We start from the raw sequence: 21,428 nt of genomic DNA on the forward strand, positions 1-21,428 counted from the left end.
CCAAACAACTTTGTTTGTTCATAGCACCAGTTCATCTGCCTTGCAAGCGTAGACGACATGTGGAGGTGCTGAGTGGAAGGTGGAGGAGCTGGGGCCACCACCTGCTGTCTCAGAGTCAGCTCTGTCAGATCTGACCTTAGGCTCAGCAGTCAGTTTGAATTCAAAGCACTCTCAGCACCAGGGAAGACAACACGTGCTTTTATTAGGGAGGAGGGGAAAGCTTCCAGGAGCAGTCCTAAAAATCAAAGATCATTAATGCCCTCACCCTTCACTCATGCCTCCCCAGGTGTTTTGTTTTTTTCTCCAGTGTTACAAAATCTGTGCGTCCCATTTAGTTGTTATAGTTGTACAATCATCCTCTCCTCTCATCCAGACCTTTTGCCTAGAAGAGTTGTATGTAAGAAGTTTAAAAGCATTTTCAGAGGCAAACACTTTTATACAACTTATTCAGAAAGACATATCATGTCCAGGAATTGGTCAAGATGAAATCCTGAATTTTCAAATATTTAAAAAATGGGTTTTCATACTTCCCACTCCTTTCATCCTGATCATTTATCCAGTGAGCAGCCTAGAAAAGATCACTCTCTTTATGGGGACAGCTACATTTAATAAGCACACTGCCTTACTAAGGTTTATGTATCAGGAGGAAGGGCAAGTAAGTAGAGTCAGGCTATCAGTCTATTTTAAGCTGCAACTAATCTAGAAAGTCAAACACAATCATCAACAGCAGTGACACAGCCTCAGAAAGGATCAAGAGTTTGATCTGTCAGGAGTGGGGGAGGGGGTCACATTCTTCATGCTAGGCCCTCCTCCAATTTGCAGCTTTTGCAGAAATCACATTAGTAATGCAATCAGCTTTTGTATCAGAAATATACAGCCATTGTGAGAATCAATTTCAGATGGTCCCATCAGAGAACAAGACTTTTCCTGTGGGCATCTGCAACTCAACTGACCCAAATGGTCCAGCCAGCACCAGGGATGGTTTCACAGTTTAGGATCACAAGAGGGGTGATCCAAATCTGCAATAATCCAAGTCTGAGTTCATTTAAAGTTTACGTAGTTCATTTAGAGTTCATTTAGCCTGTGCCTCCTTTCAGTTCAGCACATCTGGTGCTGATGTGCGAACAGTCTATAGCAGACCTTATCAGGTTTCAGCTGAGAGTCAGGTTCAGGCAATCAGAATCTGTGAATTTAGGATGCCAAAAAAGCTAGTGGCTTTTCTTAGGGAGCATCAAAGCTGAGATGGTGCAGGGCTGGTCAACCGTGGTCTAGGTCCAAGTCCAAATGACAAGTAAGACTTTCCTAAGCTCTTCTTATTGTGCCTTACAGTCCAAATTAACCCAGTCAAAAATACACACATCAGGATGAAAAAATCATCAGCTTCTTAAGAGTCAGACGTTTGGTTTCACGAAAGCTCATTAGCAACTAAAAACTGCTTTTTAAACTCAAAAAGTGTATTTTCACCTGAAGACTGCCTCTCTTTTCATGTTGTCTTTTCCTTTTTCCAGAAGCTCCAAAAGTTAAAAAATGATAACAGAAATCATTAGTTATGGAGACTAGTTTTATTTCCAATACTCAAAGAGTTTGGATTCCAATCTGCCCACTGGCAGCAAAAAGCAAGGTAATTGTATCCTAGTGATGCTCTTTTTTCTTTTTTGCAACTTTTCCTGATCAAGATGATCCCTCTAGCTTTATGAGACTACAAGAATATAACATTTTACATCAATGTCTATCATACGTCCAGATGCAAGAGCCACAAAATACAAAGCCATTTTTAAAAGTTCCTCCTTTTCCCCTAATCGAAAGTTTACTCAAACCTTGAGCAGGAAATCCAGCATTTACAAGCTTAATGTTACAGTTGCAGGGAGATTCCAGGTGTAATGTGGGAGTGGGGCTAGAGGGCTATGGCAGCAGTGGTTAGTGTTTTTCTCCCTCTGATTTTTTTTAAATAAAACTTTGCTCTAGCACTGGGAAGTGATTTAACCTTTTTATCCCCTCCCACTTGAACAAAAGGCACACAAACTTTTCAACATTTTGGCCCATTCAAAGTTCACCTTTGGGAATGTTTGGACCCTTTCTCCTCCAGCCTGGAGGAGAAAAGAAAAACCAAAGGCATCACCCAGGCTGTACTTTCCCCCCCTCACTTTAGCCACTGTGGCCAAAAGTAGCCAGAGGATCCTTCGAGCCAACTCTCTTGGAGTTGGATCTAACATTTTCAAATTCCATAGGTAACTTTTACCTCTTACAACAGAGAGCAGCTCAGTTGCTTTTTCATACCATGGATAACTCCATAGACACCCAGGTACCACAGGTTTGTCATCCTCTACCATCCTTTTCTCAAACAATGCTTTTGCCATATTTAAGTGAGTTAAGGTCACTCTAGACAATCCCAACACTATCACCAGTGTGTTGGGAGTCCTGAAGACCATCCCAGGTTTGGTGATGAGGTGAATCATGGGAGGACTCATGGGACTCAGCAAATAGTCATACTTGTCACTAATATTTATTATAGCAAAAGGATGTAAAGCAAAATCAGTAAAGGAAAAAAACCATGCATGGGGCGAAGTCTAAAGGAAACCAGGAACAAGTTTCCAATATCCTGTCCCAGTAGGGTCACACAGCACGTGTTTAATTCTTCCAGCATCAAACTGTGACAACACGTGTGAAGTGTTGCCTACCAGCAGTAGAGACTCAGTACTCAATATTTTTATTAAGTGCTGGTCACGTGAGCACCTTCTGCCTTGCCTGCACCAAAACTCTAGACTCTCAGAAGGAAATCAGGTATTCAGCACAAGCCATGTTGTTTGCTCAATTTAGACAGAGCAAACTGTCCTTATTATTTAGGGGATGGAGGAAACCTTCCTGAAATCCAAGTCTTCAGATGCCAGCCAAGGGCCAACTTTGCAAGCAGGTCTTTCTAAGGAAAGCATCCTCTGACCTGTCATGTTAACTCTTTTCTGCACATTGTCCATGTCTTTTAGAGCATATATGTATGCATTTCTGTTGAGTATATACCTAGTAGTGGAAATAATAGGCCCAGGGGATGTGCATGTTCAGATTTTTAATAGCTGCCTGTTAAATTGACACCTTACCACCATAAAATGTTATTCATTATTTCTATTAATATTTTTGCCTTTAGTAACTTTGATATTAGCATAGTTACATCAGTTTCAGTTTGTTTACTATTTGCATGGCATATTGTTTTCCATCCTTTTATTTTCAACCTGTGTCCTTATACTTCAAGTGAGTCTCCTTTATGTAGTATGTTGTTGGATTTTGCTTTATTATGCAACTTGACAATCTCTGTCTTTTAATTGAAGCATTTAGCCCATTTATATTTAATACAATTACTGAATATTTGGATTTAAAACTTACATATTACTACTTGATTTCCATTTGTCCCATTTATTCCTTTTTTTCTCTTTTCTTGCCTCGTTTTGGATTAATCAAGAATTTTATTGTAGCACTTCCCCTCCATCAGCTTTTAAGACATTCTTTTATTATTCTTTTAATGGTTACTCCAGAGAAGCTCTTCTCAACTGGATTCCACCAGAGATTACGTCTTAATTATCTAGATATTCATTGCATATATTAACTTATCTTCCTTGTATTTAAAATGGAACTAGTGTGCACCACCCTCGGGAGAACGGAAAAACCCCATTTTCTGTAGGGCTTAATTCTGTCATGAACTCCTACTTGACAAAAGTTACCCTCGAGATTAAAACATGCATCCTTGACTAATTAGAGGCTATGTTAAATTAGTGTTTTTAACACTTCCTGAATAATGCAAGAATCTCATAACATCTTGACTTCACGTCCTGCCTTTTATTTATTTATTACTATTTTTGTCATTTATTTCACTTCTACTTGTTATTTTATCCATAAGGTATTGTTATTAGTGTTGATTTAAACAGTCAACAGTCTTTTATATTTACACTTTCCATTTCTCTTTTCTTGCATTCCTATGCTTCTGTCTGTGATCATTTTTCTTCTGCCTAGTGAACTCCCTTTAGTGTCTTTTAGTGTGAGTCTGCTAGTAATATATTTTCAGTTTTTACTTACCTGAACATGCCTTAATATCACCTTTATTTCTGAAGGATATTTTCCCTGGATATAGAATTATATAGAATTATAGTCTGGCAGTTATTTTCTCCTAGTAATTTATAAGTGTCCTTCAGTTGTTCTGTGGAGTTCATTGGTTTTGTTGAAAAGTCATCTGTATGCTTGATCACTGTTCCTTTGAAAGCAATGTATCTTTTCTTAACTCTGTCTCTTTTAAGATTTTCTCATTGTCTTGGTTTACAGAGGTTTGATTATTAAATTTAGGTTTGTATTTATGTTGCTCACAGATGTTTAGCCTTTTTGAAAGTGTAACTTGATTATCTTTAGTAAGTTTTGAAAAAATTTTCATTGTTATCTCTTCAAATAGTTTCAGTTCCATTCTTTTTCTTGTTCTTGAGCTCCAGACCTTTTCCCTCTGTCTCTTAATGCTCTTTTAATTTTCCATCCTTTTTTCTATGTGCTTTAATGGGGTATTTTCTACCGATTTACTTTTCAGTTCATTTATCTTCTCTTCTGCTGTGTCTCATATGGTGTTAACCTCATCTATTGCATTCTTAATTTCATTTATTGTATTTTTCAGTTTTGAAATTCTATTTGATCCTTTTTTATACATTCTATTGATAGTTGTCTAGTGAAATTCATCTTCTAAACCTATTTTTGGAATATATTAACATAGTTTTTGAGTCCCATCTGATAACTCCCAAAATGTGAATTATAAGTGTTTCAAAAAATATATTAAAATTTAATTGACTTATATTGTAGTAAAATATATATAACATAAAGTTTAACATTTTAAACATACAGCTCAGTGGCATTAAGTACATTCACATTGTTCTGCAACCATCACCACCATTCATCTCCAGGACTTTTTCATCATCCCAAACAGAAACTTTTTACCCACTGAACAGTAACTCCCCATTACCCTCCACCTCTGGCAACCACCCTTTAATTCTGTAATAGCAATCACCATTCTATATTCTGTCTCTATAAGTTTGACTACACCAAGTACTTCATATAGGTGGAATCATACATATTTATCCTTTTTAATCTGGCTTGCTTCACTTAGTATAATATAATGTCTTTAAGGTACATCTATGTTGTGGCATGTGTTAGAATTTCCATCCTTTAAATAAAAAGATGAATAATATTCCTATATATATAATATATAAAATATATTATCATATATATACAAAAGTTTGTTTATCCATTCATCTGTCAATGAACACTTGGGTTATTTCTACCTCTTGGCTACTGGGACTAATGCTGCTTTGAACATTAGTGAACAAATATCTGTTTTGAGTTCCTGTTTTCCCTTCCTTTGGGTAGTATATACAGAAGTATATATAGAAGTGCAATTGATGGTCAATTCTATGTTTAATTTTTATGAACTTGCCACAGTGTTTTCCACAGTGGCTGCACCATTTCATATTCCAACCAAGAGAGCATAAGGGTTCCAATGTCTCCACATTCTCATCAACACTTGTTATTTTTTGGTTTTATTTATTTATTTAAAAATAGCCATGCTATTATATGAGTGTGAAGTGATATATCATTGAGATTTTGATTGGCATTTCCCAAATGATTAGTGTTGTTGAGCCTCTTTTCATGTGCTTATTGACCATTTGTATATGTTCTTTGGAAAAATGTCTATTCAAGTTCTTTGCCTTTTTAAATTGTATTTGTGTGATTTTTTATTTTAAAAAATTTCCTCCAGCTTTACTGAGATATAATTGACATATAACGTTGTGTAAGTTTAAGGTGTACAATGTGATGACTTGATGTGCAGATATACTGTGAAATGTTTAACATAATAAGGTTAGTTGATGCATCCTTCACCTCAAATAGCCTCCATTTTGTTGTTGTTATGGTGAGACTATAACAAGCTCTACTCTCACAGCAACTTTTGAGTATACAATGTGTTATTGTTAACTATAGTCATTGTGCTGTACATTACATCCCAGAAACGTATTCATCCTAAAATTGAAAGTTAGTAACCTTTGACCAACACTTCCCAATTTCTTCCACCCCTCAGTTCCTGGCAACCACCATTCTACTGTTTTTATGAGTTTGATGTTTTTAGCTTCCATATATAAGTGAGACCATAAGTATTTGTCTTTCTCTGTTTGACTTATTTCACTTAGCAAAATGCCCTCAAGATCCATGCATATTGGCACATATGGCAGGATTTCCTTTTTCTCGTGGCTGAATAATATTCTATTGTTATACACACACACACACACACACACACACACACACACACACACACACACCACATTTTCTTTACCCATTTATCTGTTGACGTACACTTAGGTTGCTTTCATGTCTTGGCTATTGTGAATATACTGCAATAAACAAGGGAGTGCAGATATCTATTCTCCTTCAGATATATACCCAGATGTGGGATTTCTGGATCATATGGTAGTTCTATTTTTAATTTTTTGAGGAACCTCCATACTGTTTTCCATAGTAGCTCTATCAATTTACATTCCCACCAACAGTGTACAAGGGTTTCCTTTTCTCTATATCCTTCCCAGCCTTTGTTGTCTTCTTTTGTTTTTGTTTTTGATAGCAGCCATTCTAACAGGGGTGAGGTGGTATCATGCTGTGGCTTTGATTTGCATTTCCCTGATGGTTAGTGATGTTGAGTACCTTTTCATGTACTTATTGGTCATTTGGATGTCTTCTTTGGAAAAGTGTCTATTCAAGTCCTCTGTCCATTTTTTTTTTTTTTTTTTTTTGCGGTACGCAGGCCTCTCACTGTTGTGGCCTCTCCCATTGCAGAGCACAGGCTCCAGACACACAGGCTCAGCGGCCACGGCTCATGGGCCTAGCCGCTCCGCGGTATGTGGGATCTTCCCGGACCGGGGCACAAACCCGTGTCCCCTGCATCGGCAGGCGGACTCTCAACCACTGCACCACCAGGGAAGCCCTCCTCTGTCCATTTTTTAAATTAAATTGTTTCCTTTTTTGCTATTGAGTTGTATGAGTTCTTTATATTTTTTGGATATTAACCCCTTTTCAGATATATGATCTGGAAATATTTTCTCCCAGCCCATAGGTTGTCTTTACACTTTTTTGATTCTTTCTTTGGCTGGGCAAAAGCTTTTTAGTTTGATGTAGTCCCACTTACTGATTTTTGCTTTTTTGCTTGTGCTTTTCATGTCATATTAAAAAAATCATTGCCAAGACTGATGTCAAGGAACTTTTACCTTATATTTTCTTCCAGGAATTTTAGTTTTACGTCTTACATTTAAGTGCTTAATCTGGGATTTCCCTGGTGGCACAGTGGTTAAGAATCCGCCTGCCAATGCAGGGGACATGGGTTGGATCACTGGTCCGGGAAGGTCCCACATGCTGTGGAGCAACCAAGCCCATGCGCCACAACTACTGAGCCTGCACACTGTAACTACTGAAGCCTGTGTGCCCTAGAGACTGTACACCACAACTAGTGAGCCCATGTGCCACAACTACTGAAGCCCATGTGCTCTAGGGCCCATGTGCCACAACTACTGAGCCTGAGTGCTGCAACTACTGAAGCCCATGCACCTAGAGCCCACGCTCTGCAACGAGAAGCCACCACAATGAGAAGCCCATGCACCACAATGAAGAGTAGCCCCTGCTCGCCACAACTAGAGAAAGCCTGCGCACAGCAATGAAGACCCAATGCAGCCAAAAAAACATGTGTGTGTGTGTGTGTGCTTAATCTACTCTGAGTTAATTTTTATGAATGGTGTAAGACAGGGGTCTGATTTCATTCTTTTGCATGTGGATATCCAGTTTTCCCAGCATGATTTGTCAGAGATCATCCTTGTCCCATTTAGCATTCTTGGCTCCCTTGTCACACATTAGTTGACCATATAGGTGTGGGTTTATTTCTGGCCTTGATTCTGTTCCATTTGTATATGTGTCTATTTTTATGCCAGTACCATACTCTTTTGATTACTATAGTTTTGTAATATAGTTTGAAATCAGGAAGTTTAAAGCCTTCAGTCTTGTTCTTCTTTATCAGGATTGCTTTGGCTATAAGGAGTCTTTCATGTTTCCATATGAATTTTAGAATTGTTATTTCTATTTCTGTGAAAAATGCTATTGGAATTTTGATAGGATTGCATTGGATCTATAGATGATTTTGGGGGGTTGCTTTGGTTTTTGTTCTTGAGTTGTATGAGCTCTTTATACATTATGGATATTAACACTTTGCCAGATATATGATCCGCAAATATTTTCTCTCATTCTATGGGTTGTTTTTCACACTTTTGATGGTGTTCTTTGATGCACATAAGTTTTTTTTTAACATCTTTATTGGAGCACAATTGCTTTACAATGTTGTGTTAGTTTCTGCTGTATAACAAAGTGAATTGGCTATACGTATACATATAACCCCATATCACCTCCCTCTTGCGTCTCCCTCCCACTCTCTCTATCCCACCCCTCTAGGTGGTCACAAAGCACCGAGCTGGTCTCACTGACACATAAGTTTTAAATGTTGATGAAGTCTAACTTATCTAATTTTTCTTTTGTTGCCTGTGCTTTTGGTGTTATTTCCAAGAAATCATTGCCAAATCCAATGTTATGAAGCTTTCCCCTCTATTCTCTTCTAAGGGTTTTATAATTTTAGCTCTTGGGTTTAGGACTTTGATCCATTTTGAGTTAATTTTTGTATATGGTATAAAGCAAGGGTCCAACTTCATTCTTTTGCACCTGGATATCCAGTTTTCCCAGCACCATGTCTTGAGAAGACTGTTCTTTTACCCAGTGAATGGACTGGGCATCTTTGTCAAAAATCATTTGACCATATCTGTAAGGGTTTATTTCTGGGATTTCTATTTTATTCCATTTTTCTACAGATTTCCTTATGCTAATACTATACTCTTTTGATTACTGTAGTTTTGTAAGTTATGAAATCAGGGAATGTAGGTTTTCCATTTTTGTTCTTTTTCCAGATTGTTTTGGGGTCCCTTGAGATTCTATATGAATTTTAGGATGAACGTCTCTATTTTTGCTAAAAATGTCATTGGGTTTTTGATAGGGATTGTATTGAATCTGTCAATCATTTTGGATAGTACTGATGTCTTAACAATATTAACTCTTCCAATCTATGAACATGGATGTATTTCCATTTATTTGTGTTTTAGGCTTTGTGTTTCAGACTTTCCGAGAAATGGTCTATTTCTGATTTGCCTTTACTTTTAGGGTGTAGCCCATCCTTCAGGGATTCAACTGAAAGCCTCAGGTGTTTATCATAGCCCCTTCCACATAAAAAGGTCCTGAAATGGAATTTCTGTCTTCCTAGCAGTGCCACTTTATACTTGGTTTCTTGGCCCCTCACTCCATGCAAGCACAGCTTAAGCAGTAGCAAATGCCTCAAAAGGAGAGTGCACAGAGAGAGGTGAGCTTACTTCTCCGAGGTCCTCTTCTCTCTAGGGTTTTGGCTTCTCATGTCTTGGCTGTCTTAATATTTCTGACGCTTTCATTCACTTTTATTTTTAAAATCCATCCAGGGTAGTTGTTCTTACTATGAAGCTTAGTCTGATAAAAGCTATTTCAACATAGCTGGAAGCTGAAAGTCTACCTTATTCTTTTAAACTGTGGCACAACATATCATAATTCAACCATTCTTGTTCATATACAATAGGTTGCTTCTAAATGTTGTTTTGCCATACAACAAATTATGTTGTAATGAACATCTTTGTACATATATTCTTATGCACTCATGTGAGTGTTATATAGGATAGATTCCTAGAAGTAAGGTTGTTGGACAAAGGTATGGGCATTAAAATTTTTTATAGGTGATGCCAAACTGCCTCTGATTTACATTATTACCAGGAGTGCTAAGAGTGTTCATTTCCCCACATAATCACCAGCACTGGATATTATCAATCTTAGCTTTTATAAAACTGATAGGCAAAACCTTATATTTCATTGTTGTTTTACCTTACATTTCTCTAATCATTGGTGAGGCTGAAACTATGATAACTTAAAAACTGTGGCACTAGGAAAGGAGAAAGTGATCAACATCACCAAAAAGTAAGACCAGAAGCATACACATACTTGTGTGTGTATTCACATACTTGTGTGATTCTATGTATGTACAGTAAATGATAGAGGTGGCATTTCAAAAGAGTGTTTATATGAACTATTCAATCAACAGTGCTGGAAAGATGGGCTAAGTATTTGGCAAACAAGTTATAATTCTTACCTCATAAGATAAACTAAACTTAAAATTCTAGACTAAGAGTTACATGTAAAATTGTAACCATAAAGAACTAAGAGAAAATGCAGTGAAAATGTAGCTGATCTAGGGATGGATCTTTCTGAGCATAACAGCAAAAAAGAAATCAAAAAGAAGAAAATTTTACTTCATAAAAATGTAAAACTTCTCTATATCAAAATAAATGTAAAATTAAAGGGCAAATAGTAAAATAGCAACATATTGCAATAACATATGGAAGACAAAGTGTTAGCATCCCTCATGGATAATAAATCTTGTATAAACCAATAAGAAACTGACAATTTTCCAGTAGAAAAATGGGAAAAGAATATAAGTAGATAATGTGCAAAGTAAATAGAGAAAAAAGGCTATTTATTTTATGAAAAAAAATTTATCATCAATATGACCAAAAACCAATTCATGATATTATGCTAACATAGATATTAAAATACTGTTGTAGGGGGTTAAGAAAATATAATAGGGTTCAGCATATATTATGCTGCAAGAAACAGACTGTAGACTGTTCTTTCTGACACCATTTTTCTAAAAACAATTGTATATTTACTTTACAAAAAATGATTGGAAGCAAATACTCCAAAATGGAAACAGTGGTTTCCCGAGACTGGCGAATTATAGATTTAAAGATTTTTATCTTTTCTTTTGCACTTTTCTCTATCTTCCAGTTCCCTGCAGTCAACATGTATATAGGAATTTGGAATCAGATAACCTGCTACTTGTGAAAATTGGAGAGAATGAGAATAGTATATCTATTCAAATGAAACTAGGAGATAAACTCACAATTCCTGAAGAAATGAAAGATACATCTTGATAAAATGGATGTATCTGATGTTGAAAAAGTTGCACAAAGGCAAGAAAATAATTATCTAAAAGAAAGTTATAGAATAGGAAATATATACAATGCAAGCCTCATTGACAAAAGCTTAAATAAAATATAAAGAATTGATAAATATATACAAAAATGTACAGATCCTGATAGATATACAAGCAATAGGAGACACAATTTTTTAAAAAGTGAAGCAAAAATGAAAAAATACATACCCTCACTGGGAATTAAAGAAAGGAAACTAGAATAACTTGATGTGTATTAAAACTATTGATCTAACAAAAGCAAATGATAAAAACCCAACATTGATGGGGTAGTAAAAATATTAATAAAAAGGTATATTTTATATTTATTGATGTCACTAAAAATTGGTTGGTCTTGCTAAAGAATAATCCAGCAGCATGTAACAAGAGCTAAAAAGCTGTTCATACTTTCATCCAGAATCCTTTTTCTAAGAATATACTCCAAGGAAACAGGAGTATATGTATGAATGCCTATAAAAAGGTATTCATAGAAGGATAAAAAGTTTGGAAAACAATTCAAGTATCCAATAATAAGGAAACAATTATTTAAATTTGATGAATATATAGCTCTTTCAACATGTGGAAATACTTACATGAAAGAATAAGTGAAAAAACAGCACAAGTTAATATGTACACACTGAATATAACTATGAAAATGTATCTCTGTGCACTAATTGGAAAAGAATTAGCATTACAGAAAGATTTGAGTTTAATATTTATAAAGTTCTTTTTTTTATTGAGGAAACATTGGTTTCACACCCCCTACTCTCCAGTTCCTTCTCCTCTGGTAACTACTACTCTGTTCTCTGTATCTACATGTTTGCTTTTGTTTAATAGTTTTTTTTATATTCCACATGAGTGAAATCATACAGTGTTTCTCCTTCTGTCTGACTTATTTCACTTAGCATAACACCCTCAAGGTCCATCCATGTTTTCACAAATGGCAAGGTTTCATCTTTTTTATGGCTAAGTAGTATTCTATTCCTGTCTTTTTCATAACACTCAATCTTATAAGTATGAGGTGATATCTCTTTGTGGTTTTTGACTTGCACTTCCTTAACAATTAGTGATATTTAACATCTTTTCATGTGTCTATTGGCCATCTGTAAGTCTTTTTGGAAAAATGTATATTCAGTTCCTCTGCTCATTTTAATCAGGTTGGTTGTTGAGTTGTATGAGTTTTTTTAATATATATTTTGGATATTAACCCCTCATCAGATATACCATTTGCAAATATCTTCTCCCATTTGGTAGGCTGTCTTTTCATTTTATTGATGGTTTCCTTTGCTGTGCAGAAGCTTTTCAGTTTAATGTTAATCCCATTTGTTTATTTTTGTTTTTGTTTCCCTTGCCTGAGGAGACATAGCTAGAAAGAATGGTAAGACTGATGTCAAAGAGTGTACTGCCAATGTTTTCTTCAAGGAGTTTTACAGTTGCAGGTATTATATTCAAGTCTTTAATCCATTTTGAGTTAATTTTTGTGTATGGTGTGAGACAGTGGTCTAGTTTCATATTTTTTCATGTGACTGTCCAGTTTTCCCAACACCATTTATTGAAGATACTATCCTTTCTCCATTGTATGTTCTTTGCTCTTTTGTCATAAATTACTTGCCCATATATGCATGGGTGTATTTCTGGACTCTCAATTCTGTTCCATTGATCTATGTATCTATTTTTCTGCCAATACCATGCTGTTCTGATTACTGTGGCTTTGCTGTTTGAAATCAGGGAGTGTGATACTTCCAGCTTTGCTCTTTTTTCTCAGGATTACTTTGGCTATTTGGGGCCTTTTGTGGTTCCATATAAATTTAAGAATTTTTTCTTCTATTTCTGCAAAAAATGTCCTTGGGATTTTGATAAGGATTACATTGAGTCTGTAGATTGCTTAATAAGGACATTTTGACAATGTTAATTACTGCAATCCATGAACGTGGAATATCTTTCCATTTATTTGTTTCTTCTTCAATTTCTTTCAACAATGTCTTATAGTTTTCACTGTATAGGTCTTTTACCTCCTTGGTTAATTCCTAGATATTGTCATTTTGTTGTTGTTGTTGAATATCTTGCTCATGTATATTTTAAAGGGATGATTGTAGATATCAAGTTAGCAGAGTACAGTATTTAGATTTTAGTGGATTATTTTAATAATTATCAATACACCAGAAATCATGTTTCAAAATTTTTATTGAGGTATAGTTGATGTACAATATTATGTTTCAGGTGTACAACATAGTGATTCACAATTTTTAAAGATTATACTCCATTTATAGTTATTATAAAATATTGGCTATATTCGCTGTACTGTACAATATATCCTTGTAGTATATTTATTTTATACATAGTAGTTTGTACTTCTGAATCCCCTACCCCTGTCGTGCCCCTTCCCCCTTCCCACTCCCTACTGCTGACCACTAGTTTGTTCTCTATATCTGTGAGTCTGTTTCTTTTTAGTTATACTCACTAGTTTGTTGTATTTTTAGATTCCTCATATAAGTGATATCATACAGTATTTGTCTTTCTGTCTGACTTATTTCACTTAGCACAACACCCTCCAAGTCCATCCATGTTGTTGCAAATGGCAAAATTTCATTCTTTTATATGGCTGAGTAGTATTTCATTGTGTGTATACATCTTCTTTATCCATTCATCTGTTAAGGGACATTTCGGTTGCTTCCATATCTTGGTTACTGTAAATACTTCTCCTGTGAATGTGAACATTGGGGTGCACGCATGTTTTCAAATTAGTATTTTCATTTTTTTCAGATATATAGCCAGGAGTGGAATTGCTGGGTCATATGGTAGTTCTATTTTTAGTTTTTTGAGAAACCTCCATATTGTTTTCCACATGGCTGCACCAATTTACATTCCCACCAACAGTGTACAAGGGTTCCCTTTTCTCCAACATTTGTTATTTGTGTTCTTTTTGATAGCCATTCTGACAGGCATGAGGTGATATCTCACTGTGGTTTTAATTTGCACTTCTCTGATGATTAACGATGTTGAGCATATTCCTAGTTTCTTAATTTCTCTTTCTGCTAGCTCATAGTTAGCATATAGGAATGTAACAGATATTTATATTTTGATTTTGTATCCTGAAATTTTGCTGTATTCATTTATTATTTCTAATAGTTTTTCAGTGGAGTCTTTAGGGTTCTCTCTATATAAAATCATGTCATCTGCAAATAGTGACAGTTTTACTTCTTCCTTTACAATTTGGATGCCTTTTATTTCTTTTTCTCTCCTAACTGCTCAGGCTAGGACTTCTAATACTATGTTGAATAGGAGTGGCAAGAGTGGGCATCCTTGTCTTGTTCCTGATCTTAGAGAGACAGCTTTCAATTTTTCACCATTGAGTATGATGTTAGCTGTGGGTTTGTCATATATGACCTTTATTTTGTTGAGGTATGTTCCCTGCATACCCACTTTATTGAGCTTTTATCATGAATGAGGGTTAAGTTCTGTCAAATGCTTTTTCTGCATCTACTGAGATGATAATATGGTTTTTAATCCTTCATTTCGTTAATATGGTGTATCACGTTGATTGATCTACAGATGGTGAACCATCCTTGCATCCCTGGAATAAATCCCACTTGATCATGGATGGTGTAGGACCCTTTAGATGTTGAATTTGGTTTGCTTTAGATGTTGAATTTGGTTTGCTAATATTTTGTTGGGGATTTTTGCATCTATGTTTATCAGAAATACTGGTCTGTAATTTTCTTTTTTTGTGTTGTCTTTGTCTGGTTTTGACATCAGAGTGATGTTGGCCTTGTAAAATGAGTTAGAAAGTGTCCCCTTCAATTTTTTGGCAATAGTTTGAGAAGGATAGGTATAAAATCTTCTTTGAATGTTTGGTAGAATTCACCTGTGAAGCTGTCTGGTCCTGGACTTTTGTTTTGGGGGAGCTTTTTTGATTACTGTTTCAACCTCTGTAATAGTACTTGGTCTACTCAAGTTTTCTATTTCTTCATGGTTTGGTCTTGGAAGGTTGTATAAATCTAAGAATCTGTCCATTTCTTCTAGGTTGTCCAATTTGTTGGTGTATGGCTGTTTATAATATTCTTTTATAATTCTTTGTACTTCTGTGGTATCCATTGTTATTTATCCTCTTTCACTTCTGATTTATCAGGGCCTTCTCTCTTTTTTTCTTAGTGAGTCTAGCTAATGGTTTGCTGATTTTGTTTATCTTTTTAAAGACAGCTCTTAGTTTCATTGATCTTTTCTATTGCCTTTTTAGCCTCTATTTCATTTATTTCAACTCTGATCTTTATTATTTCCTCCCTTCAATTAACTTGGGTTTTGTTTGTTATTCTTTTTCTAGTTCCTTTAGGTGTAAGGTTAGACTGTTTATCTGAGAGTTTTGTTTCTTTCTAAAAAAAAATTCTTCTCTACCTGTGGGCAGGGGATGGGGTTTCCACTGTCAGGCCCCACCTCAGAGCTGGCAAGGTAACACTAGGATGGGACATCTGAGTTCCAGTGACTCCCCTGGCAGCAGCAGCTCTTTGAGGGTCCTATGAGTCTGTGGGGGTCCAGCTCCTGGCCCAGGCCAACATTTGGTCCTGGAGCCTGGGCTCTGGTTTCTGATGCTGCTCAGTTTTCTTGTTTCTTGAGGTAGGCCTGTATTGCTATAAACCTCCCTCCCAGCTTTTGTTACATCCCATAGATTTTGATATGTTGTATTTTCATTTTCATTTGTTTTCAAGTAATTTTTGATTTCTCCTTTGATTTCTTCGTTGCCCCAATAGTTGTTCAGTAGGATGCTATTCATTCTGCACATATCTGTAATTTTTCCAGTTTTCTTCTTGTAGTTGATTTGTAGTTTCATTCCATTGTGATCAGAAAAGATGCTTGATGTGATTTCAATCTTCTTAAATTTATTGAGACTTGTTTTGTGTCCCAAAATATGGTCTATCCTTGAGAAAGTTTCATATACACTTGAGAACATATGTGTATTCTGCTGCATTTGGATGGAATGTTCTATACAAATCTATCAAATCCATCTGGTCAAAAGTTTCATTTAAGACTGTGGTTTCCTTGTTGACTTTGTCTGGATGATCTAACCACTGATGTTAAGTGGGGTGTTAAAGTCCCCTACTATTATTGTGTTGCTGTCAATTTCTCCCTTTAGGCCTGTTAATAATTGTTTTATACAATTTGGTGCTCCTATGTTAGGTGCGTATATACTAATCACTGTTATGTCTTTTGATGAACTGTCCCTTTTATCATTATATACTGTCCATTTTTATTTCTTGTTACCTTTTTTGGCTTTATTTCATCTGATATGAATATGGCTACACCTGCCTTCATTTGGCTGCTATTTGCTTGGAATATCATTTTATATCCCTTCCCTTCGGCCTATGTTTGTCTTTAGAGTTGAGATGTGCCTCTTGGAGGCAGCAAATAGTTGGGTCTTGTTTTTTAATCCATCCAGCCACTGTGTGTCATTTGGTGAATTCAATTTATTTATATTTAGGTTGATTATTGATATATGAGGACTTAATACTGCCATTTTATCTTTTGTTTTCTGGTAGCTCTATATCTCCACTGTTTCTTTTTCCTTTTGTTTCTGTCTGCCATTTTGGTTTGATGGTTTTCTGTGATATTTTTCTCAGTTTTTTCTCTGTGTGTGTGTGTCTCTATTTTATGTTTATTTTTGTGGTTACCATGAGGTTTGTATAAAATTTCTCATAGATAAAATAGTCCTTTTTCTGCTGATAGCATCTTATGTTCACTCACCTATATGAATTCCATCCTTTTCCTCCTCCCCTTTTAGTGTTTTTGTTGTCTCAAATTATCCCTTTTTATGGTTGTGGGTTTGCTACCAAAATAAGATAGCTATAATTATTTTTCTGCTTTCTTTTTTCCCCTTTAACCTTTATAATAGTGTTTAAACATCTATTCTGATAAAGAGCTACAGTTTTCTGATTCTATTTATCACCCTGCTTAAAGTTTTGTGTATTTTTGCTATTTTGTTTCTGGTAGAAGAGCTCCTTTCAATATCTCTTGTAAGGCAGGTCTAGTGTTGATGAATTCCCTCAGCTTTTGTCTGGGAGACTTTATTTCTCCTTCATATCTGAATGATAATTTTGCTAGATAGAGTATTCCGGGGTGACAGTTTTTCTTTCAGTATTTTGAAAATGTCATTTCACTCTCTCCTGGATGTTGGGGTTTCTGCTGGGAAATCTGCTGATAGCCTAATAGGGGTTCCTTTGTAGGGTACCATCCTTTTTTCCCTGGCTGCCTTTAAAATTCTTTGTCATTAACTTTATTTTTTTTTAAATTGTATTTATTTGGTTGCACTGGGTCTTAGTTGCAGCAGGCAGGCTCCTTAGTTGTGGCAGGTGGGCTCCTTACTCACAGCACATGGGATCCTTAGTTGCAGCAGGAGGGCTCTTTAGTTGTTGCTTGATGCCTCCTTAGTTGCGGCATGTGGACTCTTAGTTGCTGCATGCATGTGGGATCTAGTTGCCTGACCAGGTAACTGCATTGAGAGCACAGAGTCTTCACTACTGCTCCACTAGGGAAGTCCCCTCTTTGTCATTAACTTTTGACAATTTTAATGTGTCTTGGAAAAGGTCTTTTTGCAATGAGTTTAATTAGGTGTTCTCATTGCTTCACAGACTTGATTGTCCAGTTTCTTCCCCAAGTTTGGGAAGATCTCAGCTATTGTTTCTTTAAATAATTGCTCTTCTTCTCTTCTTCTGGGATACCTATTATCCCAATGCTGCCTTTCCTAAAAAAGATGTGTAGCTCTCATAGGATTTCCTCTTTTTATATATGTCTTACTTCTCTTTCCTCTTTTACTTGTATCATTTCTAGGTTTCTATCTTTGAGTTCACTAATGCTCTCTTCCATATTACCTGCTTTATTTCCAATCCTTTCTAATGCATTTTCATCTTGTTTATTGTGTTTCTCATTTCCAGAATTTCTGTTTGGTTCTTCTTTAGAGTTTCAATCTTTTTGGTAAAGTATTCCTTCTGTTCATTAATTTTATTCCTGAGCTCATTACACTGCCTTTCTGAGTTTTCTTGTATCTCATTGAGTTTCTTCATGATGGCTATTTTGATGGCTCTATATGATGGCTCTATCAGTTAGATCTCAATATTCCATGACTTTAAGTTTGGCTTCTGGAGAACTGTCATTTTCTTTTTGTGATATAGTGTTACTGTGATTCTTCATATTGCTTGATGAATTGTTCCTCTGCTGGCACATTTGAAGTTAAATGACCCGTTAGGAGTTACAATCCTTTCTTTTGCTTTCCAGTAGGTGGCGCTATCACACAAGTTTTTGGTTTCGCTCACCTGAGCTACCTCTGGTTATACTTGAGAGTTGGCACTTTCCAGCCTCCACCATATGTGTAACAGGTGTGGCTCTGTGCTTTTGCTGTTGCTTCTTGTGCCTCTAGGCTTACTGCTGTATTGCTTCTGCCAGAGCTGCTGTCATTACTGGGATGATGGGCTCTTCTCTTTTGTGGGAGATCCGCTGAGACACAGGCTCTGCTGTGGGGGGAGGGGAACAGTGTGGGAGGGGAAGCTGGGGTTGCACAGATGCCTCCACTGTGTCTGGTGCTGTCAGGTTCGGGGGCTCTGCCAATGCAAATAGTGGGGCAAGAGTCTGGGGTCATGGGTTCCTCAGTGACTGGAGGGATGGGGTCCCAGGCCCCACTGTTCCTGCTGCTAAGTTACCTGTGGTGGCAGGCAGAGTCATGCATGCTGCTTTCCCTGCTGCTATTGGGTTTTCTGAAGCTATGGGCTCAGCTGTCACAGTCAGAGGGCTGGGATTGCAGGCACCAACTCCACTGTTTCCTCGGTTCTGCCTCCTCTATGTGTTCCAGTTCACCCACCTATAGATGTACAGATGTGTGGAATTCTCTGGCATCCTGTTGTGTTGGGCAAAGGCACCTTCGTTGTGTTGTAGATGTTTTACTGGTTGTAGCTTCAAGGGGAGAGACAAAGGTAGCTTTTCACTCCACCATGTTTCTGACAGCACTCTCCTATAAAGTTCTTATGTTCCCAAAGTTGATTAACAACATAATATTTAAAAATTAAAAAAAATATTATAGAACTGAAATACTGAGTGTTTGAGGTGAGGCACAGAATCCCACTTCTGGGAACATATATAAATGAACATACCTGGTGAAGAAATAGCCTGTTTTCCTTGGTGGAATTACAGCTGTCATTCAATATATCCTTAAAGCAACTCTGGGGCTTCCCTGGTGGCACAGTAGTTAAGAATCCGCCTGCCAATGCAGGGGACATGGGCTCGAGCCTGGTCTGGGAAGATCCCACATGCCACAAAGCAACTAAGCCTGGGCACCACAACTACTGAACCTGAGCTCTAGAGTCCATGAGCCACAACTACTGAACCTGCGTGCCACAACTACTGAAGCCCAGGTGCCTAGAGCCCGTGCTCTGCAACAAGAGAAGCCACCACAATGAGAAGCCCATGCACTGCAACGAAGAGTAGCCCCTGCTCACCACAACTAGAGAAAGCCTGCGCACAGCAACGAAGACCCAACGCAGCCAAAAATAAATAAATAAATTTAAAAGAAAGCATTTTTGTTATTGTGAAATTATTGCAATAATAGAATTATGAAGAGTCACTCATTTTATAAATCATCAAAACATGCCTTTCTTGACCTTCCCAGGCAAATCTATTCTCTTTCTCCTGTATTTTGTACGTAATGCCGTTGTTATAGCATTTTTAAGACTGTACTATAATTATTTGGTTATATGTCTATGTCTCTCACAGCATCACGCCCAGTGCCTGGTACATAAAAGTAAGCAATAGAGCCTTATGAAAGAATGAATGAATGAAGCGAATGAAGGAGCACATTTGGAAAATAAATATAACTTGAGTCCCTGAAATGTTTGTGCATTCATTAAACTGAAGTCCCGAAGACCTAGTAGTCCCTATTTTCTCTGGCTAGGAAATAATAACTTCGTAAGAGGCCCAAAACAAAGTGCAGACTTTGAAAAAGTAGTCAGTAAGGAGTTTGCTTCTGTTTGTTAGAGAGATCTGATGTGATGCAGGTAGATTCCAGGAATGAAGTCCCAGAGCTTGGAAGTTACCTATATCCTAGTAAGATTATGCTGAGTTTACAACAATGGATGTGAAGAAGAAAAGGGTAAAAGGCATCAACTTTTAAGTGAGAGCCAGAGAGAATCACATCAAAGGCATCAACAGGACTTCCACAAACCCCAAACCATAGAGACTTCTCAGAAGGGCAAAGAAGATAGTGATTACAAGATCAAATAATATTCATGGAGTAAGATTTGGGCTAGATAGAGAAATACCTTCCTCATTTCAAGAGATTTAGTGCTAGGGGACTGGTATCTGGAGACTAGGAGTACATTATAGTCTGAGGCTAGAGGGGATAGCCAAGGAGATTAAAAAAAACCCCAGGAAGCAGGTTCTAGAAAGGACTGAGGTATCCCATCCCACCTAGTAAAGCATCAATCCAAATTAATCTCAGAAGTTTCAGAGTCTTGACTTGGCATTTACCACTAATAGGGCTGAGTCAGTGGAGGGAACCAGGGGTTCAGTAATTTGTACTATTCAAGCTAATTTGTGGCTAGGTTTTATTTATTAGGACCTGAGACCTATATTCAATAAACTTGATAATTTCTATGTGTTTATATTTTATTTTTCCATTTTTTTGGTAAAATTTCTTTAGGAACTTCCAACTTTGCACTTAATTTAAAAAGAAAAGGGATTTTCTACATTATAGCTAGAATGGAAAAGTGGGGGAAATCCATATATTCCTAAAGCCAAATGTAATGTTAATAGCTCTGGGAGTTCAGGTCATGCTGGCATAAAATGTGGGTGCTAGGAAAGATAAAGAACAGTCAGCTCTGACTGTTGGTCCTTCCCTCCTTGGTTGATTCCCTCTCAATTCAGACCTACATAACTGCCACAGAAATTGAGTGTTCAGAGTAGGTGTAGTAAAAAGGGATGGAGGCTGGTTTTGAGCTGGACAAAATTTGGTTTGGCTTTAATTACTAACAGACCACTCTTGGTGAAGAAAAAAAGTACACACACAACTAGGGTTTGTAAGTGGCAATCTACTATGTAAGGTACATTCTTTATTTATAAATTTACTTTGTGGCTTGATTTAAGATTGTATTAATTTCCCATTGGTGCTATGACAAAGTAACATAAACTCAGTAGCTTAAAACAACATACACTTATACTCTTACAGTTCTGGAGATGAGAAGTCCAAAATGAACCTTATGGCTACTATGACGTAAAATAAAAATCAAGGTGTCAAGCAGGGCTGGTTGCTTTT

General features: G+C 36.7%; 1 protein-coding gene across 4 annotated transcripts in view; it reads right to left on the minus strand.

Annotated features, from left to right (window-relative positions):
- PHKA1 (phosphorylase kinase regulatory subunit alpha 1) overlaps positions 1-21,428 on the minus strand; it is a 148,501-nt gene that overhangs the window by 65,155 nt on the left and 61,918 nt on the right. The gene's annotated exons all lie outside the window — the stretch shown is intronic.

The sequence above is a fragment of the Phocoena sinus genome, chromosome X (genome assembly GCF_008692025.1).
Source record: "Phocoena sinus isolate mPhoSin1 chromosome X, mPhoSin1.pri, whole genome shotgun sequence".
NCBI classification, from domain to species: Eukaryota; Metazoa; Chordata; class Mammalia; order Artiodactyla; family Phocoenidae; genus Phocoena; species Phocoena sinus.